Below are 17,541 nucleotides of genomic sequence, written 5' to 3' on the forward strand. Positions count from 1 at the left end.
CCAGCAGGAGGAATACAGAGAGGCCTGGAGAGACTTAAATCAACTGATACTGAGTGAAATGAGCAGAACCAGAAGATCACTGTACACTTCAACAACAATACTGTATGAGGATGTATTCTGATGGAAGTGGAAATCTTCAACATAAAGAAGATCCAACTCACTTCCAGTTGATCAATGATGGACAGAGGTAGCTACACCCAGAGAAGAAACACTGGGAAGTGAATGTAAATTGTTAGCACTAATATCTGTCTGCCCAGGTTGCATGTACCTTCGGATTCTAATGTTTATTGTGTAACAAGAAAATGATATTCACACACATGTATTGTACCTAGACTATATTGTAACACATGTAAAATGTATGGGATTGCCTGTCATCGGGGGGAGGGAATAGAGGGAGGGGGGGTAATTTGGAAAAATGAATACAAGGGATAATATTATAAAAAAAAATATATATATATATATATATATATATATATATATATATATATATATATATATATATATATATATATATATATATATATATATATATATATATATTAAAAAAAATAAATTTATCTAACCAAAAAAAAAAAAAAAAAGAATGACTGGGTGAAACAGGAAATTATAGAAACAATTCATAATTTCACTCAAGATAATGACAATGATGAAACATTATACCAAAATTTGTGGGATGCAGCTAAAGCAGTAATAAGGGGAAATTTTATATTTTTAGAGGCTTACTTGAAGAAAATAGAGAAAGAAAAGATTAATGAATTGGACTTGCAACTAAAAAAGTCAAATTAAAACCCCCCAATCAAATACTAAACTTGAAATTCTAAAATTAAAACAAGAAATTAATAATATTGAAAGTAAAAGTACTATTGAAATAATAAATAAAACTAACAGTTGGTTTTATGAAAAAAACAATAAAATAGATAAACCTTTGGTAAATCTGATTAGAAAAAGGAGAGAGGAAAATCAAATTGTTAGTCTTAAAAATGAAAATGGGCAACTGTCCATCAATGAGGAGGAGATTAATGAAATAATAAGGAGTTACTTTGCCCAACTTTATGCCAATATATTTCATATGATAACCTAAGTGAAATGGAAGACTACCTCCAAAAATATAGGTTTTCCAGATTAACAGAGGAGGAAATAAATTGCTTAAATTGTCCCATTTCAGAAAAAGAAATTGAGCAAGCTATTAATCAACTCCCTAAGAAAAAATCTCCAGGACCAGATGGATTCACAGGTGAATTCTACCAAACATTCAGAGAACAATTAGCTCCAATGTTATATAAACTATTTGAAAAAAAAGAGAATGAAGGAGTCCTACCAAATTCCTTTTACAGACATGGTATTGATACCCAAACCAGGTAGGTTGAAAACGGAGAAAGAAAACTATAGACCAATCTCCCTAATGAATATTGATGTTAAAATCTTAAATAAGATATTAGCAAAAAAGACTCCAGAAAATATCAGGTATGCAGGCCTGGTTCAACATTAGGAAAACTATCAGTATAATTGGCCATATTAATAATCAAATTAACAAAAATCATATGATCATCTCAATAGACACAGAAAAAGCATTTGATAAAACCCAACATTTTCCTATTAAAAAAAAAAAAAACTTGAGAGTATAGTCATAAATGGACTTTTCCTTAAAATAATCAGTAGTATCTCTTTAAAACCATCAATAAGCATTATATGTGATGGGGAAAGATTGCAACCATTCCCATTAAGATCAGGGGTGAAACAAAGTTGTCCACTATAACCATTACTAATCAATATTGTATTAGAAATGCTAGCTTTGGCAATAAGAGTAGAGAAATAAGATTGAAGGAATTAGAGTAGGTAATGAGGAAACCAAATTATCACTCTTTGCTGATGATATGATAGTATACATAGAGAACCCCCCCCCCAACGATTCAACTAAAAAGCTATTAGAAATAATCCACACCTTTAGCAAAATTGCAGGATACAAAATAAATCCACATAAATCATCAGCATTCTTATGTCATTAATAAAGTCCAACAGTTAGAATTACAGAGAGAAATCCCATTTAAAGTAACTACTGATAGTATAAAATATTTAGGAACCTATCTGCCAAGGGAAAATCAGAAATTATATGAGCACTTTCCACAGAAATTAAGTCCAATCTAACCAATTGGAAAAAATATTAAATGCTCTTGGATAGGGTGAGCAAGTATAATAAAGATGAAAATACTACCTGAATTAATCTATTTATTTAGCGCTATATCAATCAGACTCCCAAAAAAACTATTTTAGTGACCTAGAAAAAATAACAACAGTTCATATGGAAAAACAAAAGGTCAAGAATCTCAAGGTAATTAATGAAAAAAAAATCAGATCAAGGTGGCCTAGCTGTAGCAGATCTAAATTTATATTATAAAGCAGCGGTTACCAAAACCACTTGGTATGGGCTAAGAAATAGACTAGTTGATCAGTGGAATAGGTTAGGTCCAAAGGACAAAATAATCAATAACTCTAACAACTTAGTGTTTAACAAACCCAAGGACCCCAGCCTTTGGGATAAGAACTCAATGTTTGACAAAAATTGCTGAAAAAATTGGAAATTAATATGGCAGAAACTAGGCATTGATCCACACTTAACACCATACACCAAGGTCAGGTCAAAATTGGTTCATGACCTAGGAATAAAGAATGAGATTATAAAAAAATTAGAGGAACATAGGATAGTTTACCTCTCAGACCTGTGGAAAAGGAATGAATTCATGTCCAAAGAAGAACTAGAGATCATTATTGATCACACAGTAGAAAGCTTTGATTATATCAAATTGAAAAGTTTTTGTATTAAAAAAATCAATGCAGATAAGATTAGAAGGGAAACAATAAACTGGGAAAACATTTTTACAGTCAAAGGTTCAGATAAAGGCCTCATTTCCAAAATATATAGAAAATTGACTCTAATATATAAGAAATCAAGCCAATCTCCAATTGATAAATGGTCAAAGGATATGAACAGACAATTCTCCGATTAAAGAAATTGAAACCATTTCTAGTCATATGAAAAGATGCTCCAAATCATTATTAATCAGAGAAATGAAAATTAAGACAACTCTGAGATATCACTATACACCTGTCAGATTGGCTAGAATGACAGGGAAAGGTAATGCAGAATGTTCAAGGTGATGTGAGAAAACAGGGATACTGATACATTGTTGTTGGAGTTGTGAAAGAATCCAGCCATTCTGGAGAGCAATTTGGAACTATGCCCAAAAAGTTATCAAACTGCACATACCGTTTGATCCAGCAGTGTTGCTACTGGGTTTGTATCCTAAAGAGATCTTAAAGAAGGGAAAGTGACCTGTATGTGCAAGAATGTTTGTGGCAGCCCTCTTTGTGGTGGCCAGAAACTGGAAACTACGTGGATGCCCATCAATTGGAGATTGGCTGAATAAATTGTGGTATATGAATATTATGGAATATTATTATTCTGTAAGAAATGACCAACAGGATGATTTCAGGAAGGACTGGAGAGACTTATATTAACTGATGCTGAGTGAAATGAGCAGGACCAGGAGATCATTATATACTTCAACAACAATACTGTATGATGATCAATTCTGATGGACATTGCCCTCTCCAACAATGAGATGAACCAAATCAGTTCCAATAGAGCAGTAATGAACTAAACCAGTTACACCCAGCAAAAGAACTCTGGGAGATGACTATGAACCACTACATATAATTTCTAATTCCTCTAATTTTGTCTGCCTGCAATTTGGATTTCCTTCACGGGCTATATGTACACTATTTCAATGTCTGATTCTTTTTGTTCAGCAAAACAACTGTTTGGTCATGTATACATATAGTGTATTTAATTTATACTCTATAACATATTTAACATGTATTTGTGGACCTGCCATATGGGGGGGAGGTGAAAAATTGGAACAAAGGTTTGGTAACTGTCAATGTTACCAAATTACCCATGCAAACAAATATCTGGTAAATAAAAATTATTATTAAAAAAAACAAAATAAAACACTATTAATCAGAAAAATGCAAATTAAGACAACTCTGAAATAACCACTGCACACATCTCTGATTGTCTAAGATGTGAATTATAATGTGATAAAATAATATGGAAAAGATAATGTGAATGTTGGAGGAGATATGGGAAAACTGGGACACTAATGCATTGTTTGTGAAATTGTGAACTGATCCAACCAATCTGGAGAGCAATTGGAACAATTCTCAAAGGGCTATCAATCTGTGCATACCATTTCTTCCAGCAGTGTTTCCACTGGGCTTATATCTCAAAGAGATCTTAAAGAAGGGAAAGGGATCCAGATTTGTAAACAAATGTTTGTGGCAGTGCTTTTTGTGGTGGCTAGAAACTTGAAACTGAATGAATGCCATCAAATGAAGAATGTCTGAACAATTATGTATATATGGAATATGAAATATGGAATATTACATTTCTATATGAAATGATCAGCAGGATGATTTCAGAGAGGCTGGGGACATTTACTTGAACTGATGTTAAGTGAAATGAGCAGAACCAGGAAATCATTGTGAATGGCAACAAGATTATACAATGATCCATTCTGATGGACATGGTCTTTTCAACAATGAGATGATTCAGACCACTTCCAAGCATCTTGTGATGAAAAGAGCCCCAGCGAGAACTGTGGGAATTGAGTGTGTATCACAACATAGCATTTTCATTATTTTTATTGTTGTGTGCTTCCGTGTTATTTTCTTTCTCATTTTATTTGCCTTTTTGTTTTGATTTTTCTTGTGCAAGAAGATAATTGTATACATATGTAGGCATATATTGGATTTAACACATATTTTACCATGTTGAGTATGTATTTATTACTTGCCATCCAGGGGAGAAGTAGGGAAAAAATTGAAACACAAGGTTTTGCAAGGGTTAATGTTGAAAAATTATCCATGAATATAATTTGAAAATTAAAAAAAAAACTTTAATAAAAAATGAATTTAACAAGGCAAATTGTCCTTATATTCTAGAACCAGAGGGTAAAACAGAAATTTTAAAAAATCCACCAATAACCTTCTGAAAGAGATTCCAAAATAAATATTCCCAGGAATATTATAGCCAAATTCAGGAACTCCCAGGTCAAATAGAAAATATTGTAAGGATTAAGAAATATATAGTGAAACCACAGTCAGGATAAAACAAGATTTAGCAACTTCTTCATTAAAGGACTGAAGGGCTTGGAATATGATATTATGAAGAACAGTGGTGCCAGGATTGCAATGAAGAGTTACCTACCCAGTAAAACTAAGTATAATACTTCAAAGAAGGTGGTCATTAAATGAGACAGGATTTTCAAGCATTTCTGATGAAAAGACCAGAACTAAATATAAAATTTTATTTTCAAATACAGGAATCTGAAGAAACTTGAGGTAATCAGGAAAGTGATATCATAAGGAACTTAATAAAATTTATCTGTTTACATCCCTACATTGGAGGATGATACTTCTTACTCATTATTATAGCAGTCAGAAAAAGCATATATACACAGAGGGTATGAGTGTCAGTTGAATATGAAGGCATAATTTTTTAAATGATGAAATTTAGGGGTGAGAGAGTAATGTGGAATAGTGGAAATTATCTGCCATAAAAAGAGGCAAGAAAAAAAATTTTAAAGTGGAGGGGAATAAAAAGCTTTTACACTGGAGGAGGAGAGGATGATCTTATATTGAAGAAAAATAGAAGAGGAATGCAATATGGAAAGGAGGGAGGGTAATAAAAGATAAGGATTAGCAAAATACTTTTTAGAGAGAGAATAAGTGGTGGGAAATGCAATTAGCAATAGTAATTGTAAAAAAAATTGAAACAAGTTTCTCTTATGAAATATTACTGTTCTCTGGAAAATGATGATCAGGATACTCTCAAGAAAAAAAAAATAACCTGGAAAATCCTCCATGAACAAAGTGAAATACACTGTATACAAAGAAAAAGCAATGTTCTGGGAAACCATCTGTAAATAAATTTATTATTCTAAGTAAAGCAATCATCCATACCTATTCTGAAGGATTTATGATGAAAAATCCTATCCATACCCAGAGAAGGAACTTAACAGGTCTGAATATTGATTTTAACATTCTCTATTACTCTATCTCCCTATTATTCACTTATTTTTTCTTGAGAATATTTATTTTCATTAGGGTATTATTTTGATTTATGTTTTCTTTCACAAATTGACTGATATGGAAATTATTGTGACACAGGTGCCACCTGACAGTGGCTGCTGAAGATCCAATCCAGACCTGCAGATTGGGTCTCCTTATGTGAGAGGATGATAGAAGGAGACTGAGAAGCAATTGTTCTCTGACCTCTCTGACTGAGAGGCCATTGCATTGTCTGACCTCTCTCCTCTTCTCTCTGTCTCCAATTTATTTCATTCCCAGTCTTCCACACCTGTGCCAGTAAAGGTTGCTCTTCAACTCCTTCAGATGCTATGATCCATAGCTGTGGAGAATCTTGGAGAATTGACCTGTCCCTTAACAGGAAATGTTTTGCATAACTTCACAGGCGATTTCTTGATTGTGGGTGGGGATAAGGGAGAGAACTTGGAACTCAAAAATCCTACAAGCAAATGTAATAAATTGTTTTGAATGTAACTTGGGAAAATATTAAATACATTAATTTTTAAAAGATGTATTTTTAAAATATGATTTAATAAAAGTGATAATAAACTCTACTTTTCCTCTATAAATAACATGGAATACTCTTCCTCAAAACCTTCTCATAGTTCATGAACCCAAGGTTAGTTTTGCTTTTTAGTTCAAAACTGATTTTTAAAAAATATGTTATGTGAAAATCTTACTATCCATTCAGATATACAACACAGTTATATGAAGACATGTTCTCTCCTAGCCTAGCCTTAATGAAGACATGATGATGGAGATCACCTAAAACTATGAAAATTTTCATCGTAGAATTACAAAGGCAAAACAGTTCAAACCATGACAGCTCAACAAAACTGAATTAAATCCATCTAATCAGACCAACGGGAATGACTTATTTGTTAAATTTTCCAGTTTATAAAAAAAATATTAAAAATATGATTTGACAGGCAAGATAGTCCCTTAGCACTATAAATTAGCATACAACAAGGAAGAAATTGTTGATATGTCAGTAAAAATCCAAATTTGTAATGCTGCTACCAAAAAACTCAAACAGGCAACTATTTTTGACATAAAATATTTAAGAATGAACACCTAGGACAGCTAAGTGACACAGTGGATACAGTACCAGCCCAGAAGTCAGGAAGTCAAATCTGGCCTCAAACACTTAACACTTCCTAGCTGTGTGACCCTGGGCAAGTCACTTAACCCCAATTGCCTCAGCAAAAATAAAATAAAATAAAATAAACAGCCAATATGAGAAAAAATTGACTTTTGTTTTTAAGTATAATTTAATTCATTATTCAAGTTGCATCGCTGATTGGAAAACTGGGCAAGTTATAAGTTCTGAGTGCCTAAAGCTACTCTTTAAAGGTAGAAATTTCAGAGTATGTACTGATCTAAGATGGTAGAGTTTTCTCATCTGTAGTTCATACACCAACAAAAATGTAAGTCCAATTAAAATAAGCAAATAAACAAAAAGCAATCAAATAGAGAAGGAGCTTCTAACTGGTAAAGTTACCTATATCCTAAGATCCTCTCACTGAAAATAGTGACAACTCACTCACTTACTAAAGTGTGGGTCTTGAAAAAATGGCCTGGTGCCATAGATAGTGTGCAAAAGGCTCTTTAGAATGAATATTACTGTAGTTCCACATGCATTTCAATGATAATGATATCAGAATTGAATCTTAGAACTAGAAGAGACCTTCAAGATTATCTGTTCAATCTTATTCACATCATTTATTAATTGATCATTGTATGTCAGGGCAATGGATACAAAGTTAAAAATGAAAGGAAAAAATCAACTCTGGTCTTAAGCAGTTTGCTCTCAACTAACAGAGGTAGGAGATAGAATGTATATTCTCACACAACTACATGTAAAACATAAACAAGTAATCATATTTTAGGAGGGAAACTATTACTTATTGAGATTAGAAAGGTGACCTGTTAGAGATAGAAATTAATCGTTACAGGTAACAAAAAAAGTGTGGCTCAAAGAGGGGGAGACAATTATTCAAAGACAGAGATAGGAGATGAAATTCTGTTTATAGAGAACAGCTCATAGGTCAAATTGAATGCAACTGAGTACTGGTTTGTAAAGCTTAATAATATGAAATGAAACATGAAAGTTAAGTAGAAGCCAGAGGATGTAGGGTTTTATGTGCAAAAAAGAGGAGAAAGTGGGAGCTACTGAAGATTTTTGAATATAGAATGAATAATACTATGTTCAATGCTGTGTTTTAGAAGTGGCAATTTATCAATTGTGTAAGGGAGGTCGTGGTGAAAGAGGGTATTGGAGCAGATAAATTGAGCCAAGGAAGCTATATAATTATTCTGGTTAGAGGAGATAGCCTAATTTAAGATATAGGGTGAGTGGAAGCAGAGAATAGAGGTTATATAAAAAGCATAATTAACTCACTAAACATGGATGATGTTATAAAAATTCTTGGTGGATGGAAAAATAGTGTATCATCAGAAATGACAAAGTTTGAAGGGAATTTTTGGGGATGATTGGATATAATTAATTTCTCTTTGGACATATTGATTTTACAGTAAATATAAGATGTCTAGTTTTACAAATTATTAATGCATTTAATTGATGACTTCACCTTTACATCAATATTTTCTTTTTTCTTATTCCTTATTGCTTTCCTTTTTCAGATTAAACTCTTCCTTTGTACAAAGGAAAGAATTAAATAAAAATATCTAAAATAAAAATCTTGTTTAATTTTCTGCCAAATTATTCTTCACTACTTGTCTGAAAATAAGAAAGACATTTTAATTGTCATTTTTTTTTCAGGATAATCTTTGGTATAGTTAGTAAAGTGAATTTTTTCATTGTTCACTTGAGACAACTGAATCCATCAAGGTGAAGTAAGTTTCTAAGGGTTACACAATTTATTCTTTAATAAATAAAAAGTGGAAAATTACCCATGCATATGTCTTGTAAATAAAAATCTATTATATATATATATGTATATATATATATATAATAAATGCAAAAAAGAATGGTTATCTTAATTTTACAAATGAAAAAGTGACTTTCCTGATTTGTACAGAGAGTATTAGGCCCAGCATTCAAATATATATTTCTTGATCTCAAGTACAGAACTGTGACATTTTATCAAGGTAAAATGATTATTTGTGGTTATGTGTTTTTGAGGGTAAGGATAGAACATCAAGAATTTCAGAAAGGATCAGAGGTCCTAAAATATACTCTCTAACCCCTTCATTTAATACATAATGAAAATAGAATTCAGAAATGTAAAATAACTAATTCAAGATTTTCTTTCTAGTTTGTAGAAGAGTGTTTTGTTTCTAAATCTAGTGCTCCTTATAATAGATCAAAAGACCTTTCTAAAATAACTCTATTGTAAAGCTCATTGTGGTTAATCTATTACCTAATGACTTGAGGATAATAAACATAATCTCCAAAGTACTATAAGTAAATTATAATATTTCATTTTTCTAAACACATATAATATATTAGAGTAATGCCACAAACCTTTTAGACTGTCCTAGAACACATCATCATTCAAAAATGAGACTTTAAAAACATTTTGCAAAAGTTCTTAAAGTATTGTATTTATCTTTATGCATGGATGTTGCCTTGTACTGCTGAATAAATAGTAAACACAAATGACCATAGTTTGAGATATTTGTTTCATTATTCCATGTTCTCTCTTCTTTCCAGAATATCAACCTAAAAACCTTTAGCATTCATTTTAACATTAACTTGTTTTTAAAATCTACTATTAACCTTTCAGTAAAGTCTGACATTTCCTGAATCGCCAGACAGATAAGTCTTTTTTTCTATCAGAGTATACAGTCTCTTTTTAAATCACTTATATGTGCCAATAATGGCTCCTTTCTTTACTGGATGGGGGAACTCAATCTGAGCTGGGGCCCCTTCTGTCCAAACTAGAGGTTTGTGTTTTCTGTGGACAAGGGGGATTTTAGAGCATGTTTGCATTTGCACTGGAGATAGATGCTCATTAGTTCATCCAAGTGTATCCCTTGAAGTCTCAATCTATGATGTGACTGTTACTTACATGAAAGCACCAAGTAAGCCCTAGTACTATTCAGCATTATATAAATTCTGGTAAAATAAGAGACAGTTGGATGCAGAAATCAATCAAGGAGTGCATGTGATGATTAGAGCAAAAAGCTACAGGAGTCTCATTTAGGAAGCACTATTTTTCTTAGTTTTTGTTTTTGTTCCTTTTAGCTTCTGATTTGTAATAATAAAACACAATATAGATATTCATCTATGAAGTAGTACACCACAAAGTTAAACAAAATTTGTCTCCCATACAAAATGATGGAAAAGACTTGATCTAGTTGGGAGGAAACCTTAGAATTGCCTAGACCTCAAAGTGCCTTCTTTTAGGGCCAAGAGTAATGGGACTAATAATGGAAAATGCTGTCCATTACAAATAGGTAGTATATTCCTAGTGTGAAATTAGAATTTTTTATATTCACTAGGGATATTTGCTTTGCTTGACAATTTATGATGATTCCTTTTCCTTTCCTTTTCCTTTTTTTTTCAGTGAGGTAGTGATGAAACAGAAGAAAATTAATTTCTGTTAATTTGAAAAAAAGGTGAGAGGTGTCACAGTTATAAAATAATGAATGTACTTTCAGATAAGGTCACTGTGTTGTTAGTTTTACTTAAATGTTCTACATTATTGCAATAACTCTCATGAAATGGACATAACCTGGAAATATATATTATATATATACATGTATGTATATATAATGTAAATATAAAATGTCAGTAAAGCCAAAACTGACAAAAAAAAAAGGAAAAAAAAAGTTCATTTCATATCATGGTTATTTTGCTGAGTCATAAATCTTGAATAGGAAGGAAAAATAAAATCTTTCTAGTTCAATCCCCTTTTAGAGACCTGTTAACCAAGGCCAAGGGAAGTTAAGGGACTTACATAAAGTTATTAGGAAATATTAGATTGAGAATTGGAACCAAGGTTTTCTGACTAGCCAAGGCACTTTTCTTATATTCTATGGTTTTGACTTGAACTGAATAGAATAACAATTTGACTCAAAGTAGAATTTAAGTTCCATGACTTTCCAAAGTTTTTTTGAAAACCGCACATCTTATAACTGCTTGAATAGGTTCCTAGTGTAGTTTATTATATTAGGTTGGCACCACCTACTTGGTATTTTGTAAAAATATATAGGTTATAGAAATACATAGATATAGATTAATTTAGATGTCCTTTAAGGTTCTTCTCAACCCTGGGATTTGCACAGTTCTCAGAGTTCACACAAAGAGTTTTGAATGGTTTTAAGTGCTTATTTAAATGAGAATTAGTATCAGTCCATCAAAAATAGCTATACTTATTTGCAAATGAGCAGATTCCATACATGGTCTTACATTTCTTACTCTAGAAATAGAATTAATGTCTAAGGAGAAATAAAGGAATAAATAAAGAAATAAATTCTCCCTAGAAGGTAGGACTGCAATTCTCCTATCCGTCAGCATGAGAATGATTATTCCAGCTGATAGTTTAATAGTACATAGATTGTTCTCAGAGTAACTCAGGCATGCATAATAATATACAATCTCATATTCACTAATGTTTTTCTCACATAACAAATGTTATTAAAATTACATTGAAAATGTTAATTGTTCACTAAATTTTCTATATGTAAATACAGGCATATAGTAATATTTATGTGATAAATGGTTGAATGAATGAATAAAATCATCTAGGTTTGATAATTGCTTTTTAATAAATTCAATTAGTTCAATAACTACTTAACCAAGTCTTGGCTTTCCTAAATAAAAGCTGCTCCCTCTCACCTACTGCTTTTGCCTGTAAAATGGCTAACTACTCCTTTCCCTTTTATATGTTAAAAAGAAGAAAAAAATACGTCAAAAACATCATCTTTATTTAAGTTTCTAATTATTTCATAAAAGCTCTTTATGCTTTCCTTATGGCCAAGATAACTCAAACTGATACAAGGTACTTAATTAATTTTTCCCTCACATCTTTATCAGTACTAATTTTCTAATGAATTACTTCTAAGTTCCAGAGTGTTTTTTTTCTATTGTTATTTTTATAATTTGTCATTCTGTTAATATAAAATTTCTTAAAAGGCCCTATCCCTTTTCTCTCAACATTTTAAATGTGATTGAAAATATCATATTGTTATTGCTGAAAAAAGTGCTGAAACTCAGAAACATAAACATTCATAGTAGTAAATCTCTGCTACTTTTTGATCATGTGATCTCAAGAAAACATCAGTTTCTTTGTGTCTAAATAAGGAATACTTCTTTTACTATCTGCCTTGAATGGTTATTGCAAGGTATAATGATGCTGTAGTCCTGAAAATGATGGAAAGATGAGTCATTTCTTTCTTGATGTAAAAGAAGACAAAATTTGTGAGATACAGATGTATTTTAAAACCTGATAAATTTAATGTATCAATAGTCTCTGGGATCTTGGATCAAAAATTTTGGACAACAGGCTCTAAGTTCTTCTGTATAGAAGAACTTCTTCTGTATACCAAAATGCATATTTTCTTGTTACCATGAAATTTCACTGAATCTGTTAACAATTTAGGAATAGATGCCGATATAAAATTTATGCTTTTTAATTCATCTCACGACAATGCTAGAGATCAAATTTCATTTTTTTTATTTTTAAATAATAGCTTATATTAACAAAATATATACAAAGACAGTTTTCAAAATTCACCATTCATCTTTGCAAAACCTTGTATTATAATTTTACCCTCCCTTCCCCTTCCTTCCCCTAGATAGGAAGTAATCCAATATATGTTAAAAGTGAAGTTTTCTATATTTCCATATTTATCATACTGCACAAGAGAAATCAAATGAAAAAGGAAAAAAAAATGAGAAAGAAAACAAAAGCAAGCAAACAATAACAAAAAAGGTGAATATACTATGTTTGATCCCACAATGCTATTTCTGTGTGGAAATGGCTCTCTCGATCACAAGTCTATTGGAATTGGCCTGGGTCACCTCACTATTGAAAAGAACCATGTCCATCAGAGTGATCATCACAAAATCTTGCTTTTGCTGTGTACAATGTTCTCCTGCTTCTATTCACTTCACTTAGCACCTGTTCATGTAAGTATCTCTATGCTTTTTTGAAATCATATTTCTGGAGATCAAATTTTAGATTTATTATTTTTTAGATAGCCATGCTTCTTTTATTTTTATGTGCAATTCCTATATTCATATTCCCACAAATATTCTGCACAAGAAAAAAATCAGATCAAGAAGGAAAAAAAGAAAGAAAATATAATGCAAGCAAACAACAGCAAAAACAATTAAAATAGTATGTTATGTTCATATTCATTTTCCAATGTTTTTCCTCTGCATGAAGATGGTTTTCTTTATCACAAGACCATTGGAACTGGTCTGAATCACCTCTTTGTTAAAGAGAGCTATGACCATCGGAATTGATCATTGTATAATGTTGCCATGTATAATGATTTCCTTTCTGCTCATTTCACTTAGAATCAGTACATAAAGTCTCTCCAGGCCTCTGAAATCATCCTGCTGATTGTTTCTTATAGAACAATAATATTCCACAATATTCATAATACCATAACTTATTCAGCCATTCTCCAACTGGTGGACATCCACTCTGTCTCCAGTTTGTTGCCATTACAAAAAGGGCTGCCACAAACCTTTTTGAATATATGGGTCCCTTTCTGTCCTTTATGATATTTTTAGCATAGAAGCCCAATAGAAACACTGATGGATCAAAGGGGATTCTTTCCAAATGACTGTCCAGAATGGCTGAATAAGTTCACAACTCGACCAACAATGTATTAGTGTCCCAGTTTTCCCACATCCTCTCCAACATTAATCGTTATTTTTTCCTGTCATTTTAGACAATCTGAGAGGTATGAGAGGTATGAGAGGAACTTCAGAGTTGATTTACATTTCTTTGATCAATAATGATTTAGAACACCTTTTCATATGATTATGAATAAATTTAATTTCTCCATCTGAAAATTGCTTGTTCATTTTCTTTGACTGTCAATTAGAGAAGAGCTTGAATTTTTATAAATTTGAGTCAATTCTGTAAGTATTTTAGAAATGTGGCCTTTATCATAACCCTTGAATATAAAAATGCTTTCCCAGTTTATTCCTTCCCTTCTAAGTTTATCTCCATTAGTTTTATTTGTATAAATAACTTTTAAATTAATATAATAAAAATTATCCACTTTGTATTCAGCAATGTACACAAATTCTTCTTTGACCAAAATTCCCTTCCTTCTCCACAGATCTGAGAGTTAAACTATTCTTTGTTTTTCTGATAGTCTTATCATATCACTCTTTTTTTTTCCCTTTTCTATCATAGTCTTTATTTTTTTAAAATTTTTTTTATTTAGAATTTTTTTCACAGTATATATGCATGAGTAAATTTTTTTATAATATTATCCCTTGTATTCATTTTTCCAAATTATCCCCCCCTCCCTCCATTCCCTCCCCCTGATGACAGGCAATCCCATACATTTTACATGTCTTACAATAAAACCTATGTACAATATATGTGGGTAAATACCATTTTCTTGTTGCACATTAAGTATTAGATTACGAAAGTATAAGTAATCTGGGTAGATAGACAGTAGTGCTAACAATTTACATTCACTTCCCAGTGTTCCTTCTCTGGGTGTAGTTATTTCTGTCCATCATTGCTCACCTGGAAGTGGGTTGGATCTTCTTTATGTTGAAGATATCCACTTCCATCAGAATATATCTTCATACAGCTTTGAAGTATACAGCGATCTTCTGGTTCTATTCACTTCACTCAGCATCAGTTGATGTAAGTCTCTCCAAGCCTATCTGTATTCCTCCTGCTGGTCATTTCTTACAGAGCAATAGTATTCCATAATCTTCATATACCAAAATTTACCCAACCATTCTCCAGTTGATGGGCATCCATTCAACTTCCAGTTTCTAGCTACAACAAAAAGAGCTGCCACAAACATTTTGGCACATACAGGTCCCTTTCCGCTCTTTAGTATTTCTTTGGGATATAAGCCCAGTAGTAGTATGGCTGGGTCAAAGGGTATGCACAGTTTGATAACTTTTTGGGCATAGTTCCAAATTGCTCTCCAGAATGGCTGGATACTTTCACAACTCCAACAACAATGTATCAGTGTCCCAGTTTTCCCACATCCCCTCCAACATTCATCATTATTTGTTCCTATCATCTTAGCCAATCTGACAGGTGTATAGTGGTATCTTAGAGTTGTCTTAATTTGCATTTCTCTAATCAGTAGTGATTTGGAACACTCTTTCATATGAGTGGATATAGTTTCAATTTCATCATCTGAGAATTGTCTGTTCATATCCTTTGACCATTTATCAATTGGAGAATGGTTTGGTTTCTTATAAATTAGGGTCAGTTCTCTATATATTTTGGAAATGAAACCTTTGTCAGAACCTTTAACTTTAAAAATATTTTCCCAATTTGTTACTTCCCTTCTAATCTTGTTTGCATTAGTATTGTTTGTACAGAAACTTTTTAGTTTGATGTAATCAAAATCTTCTATTTTGTGATCAATAATGATCTCTAGTTGTCCTCTGGTCATAAATTCCTTCCTCCTCCACAGGTCTGAGAGGTAGACTATCCTCTGTTCCTCTAATCTGTTTATGATTTCATTCTTTATGCCTAAATCATGGACCCATTTTGATCTTATCTTGGTATATGGTGTTAAGTGTGGATCCATATCTAATTTTTGCCATACTAATTTCCAGTTTTCCCAACAGTTTTTTCCAAATAATGAATTTTTATCCCTAATGTTGGTATCTTTGGGTTTGTCAAAGACTAGATTGCTATAGATGTACCCTTTTTTGTCCTTTGTATCTAATCTGTTCCACTGATCTACCGTTCTATTTCTTAGCCAGTACCAAATGGTTTTGGTGACTGCTGCTATATAATATAGCTTTAGATCAGGTACACTTAGACCACCTTCCTCTGACTTTTTTTTTCATTAGTTCCCTTGCAATTCTCTACCTTTTATTCTTCCATATGAATTTTGTTGTTATTTTTTCTAGGTCATTAAAATAGTTTCTTGGAAGTCTGATTGGTATAGTACTAAATAAATAGATTAGTTTGGAGAGTATTGTCATCTTTATTATATTCGCTCGGCCTGTCCAAGAGCACTGAATGTCTTTCCAATTATTTAAATCTGACTTTATTTTTGTGGCAAGTGTTTTGTAATTTTTCTCATATAATTCTTGACTATTCTTTGGTAGATGGATTCCCAAATACTTTATACTCTCAACATTTGTTTGGAATGGAATTTCTCTTTGTATCTCTTGCTGTTGCATTTTGTTGGTGATATATAAGAATGCTGAGGATTTATGTGGATTTGTTTTGTATCCTGCCACTTTGCTAAAATTCTGAATTATTTCTAATAGCTATTCAGCAGAGTCTTTGGGGTTCTCTAAGTATACCATCATGTCATCTGCAAAGCGTGATAGTTTGATTTCCTCATTTCCTACTCTAATTCCTTGAAACTCTTTCTCTGCTCTTATTGCCGAGGCTAGCGTTTCTAGTACTATATTGAATAGTAATGGTGATAGTGGGCAAACTTGTTTCACTCCTGATCTTACTGGGAAAGGTTGCAGTTTATTTCTATTGTATATAATGCTTACTGACAGTCCAAAATATATGCTCCTGATTATTCTAAGGAATAGTCCATTTATTCCTATACTCTCAAGAGTTTTTAGTAGGAATGGATGTTGGATTTTGTCAAATGCTTTTTCTGCATCTATTGAGATGATCATATATGGTTCTTATTAATTTGATTATTAATATGGTCAATTATACTAATAGTTTTCCTAATATTAAACCAGCCCTGCATTCCTGGTATAAATCCTACTTGATCATAGTGTACAATCCTGGGGATGATTTTCTGAAGTCTTTTTGCTAATATCTTATTTAAGATTTTAGCATCAATATTCATTAAGGAAATTGGTCTATAATTTTCTTTCTCAGTTTTCGATCAACCTGGTTTAGGTATCAGTCCCATGTCTGTGTCATAAAAGGAGATTGGTAGGACTCCTTCATCCCCTATTTTTTTGAATCGTTTCTATAGCATTGGGGCTACTTGTTTTTTAAATGTTTGGTAGAATTCACATGTAAATCCATCTGGTCCTGGGGATTTTTTTCCTGGGGAGCTGATTAATAGCTTGTTCTATTTCTTTTTCTGAAATGGTACTATTTAAGCCATTTATCTCCTCCTCTGTTAATCTAGGAAGCCTATATTTTTGGAGGAAGTCATCCATTTCACTGAAGTTATCAAATTTATTGGCATAAAGTTGGTCAAAGTAACTCCTTATTATTTCTCTAATTTCCTTTTCATTGGTGGAAAGATCCCCCTTTTCATTTGTAAAAC

Source organism: Sminthopsis crassicaudata, chromosome 1 (assembly GCF_048593235.1).
Source record: "Sminthopsis crassicaudata isolate SCR6 chromosome 1, ASM4859323v1, whole genome shotgun sequence".
NCBI classification, from domain to species: Eukaryota; Metazoa; Chordata; class Mammalia; order Dasyuromorphia; family Dasyuridae; genus Sminthopsis; species Sminthopsis crassicaudata.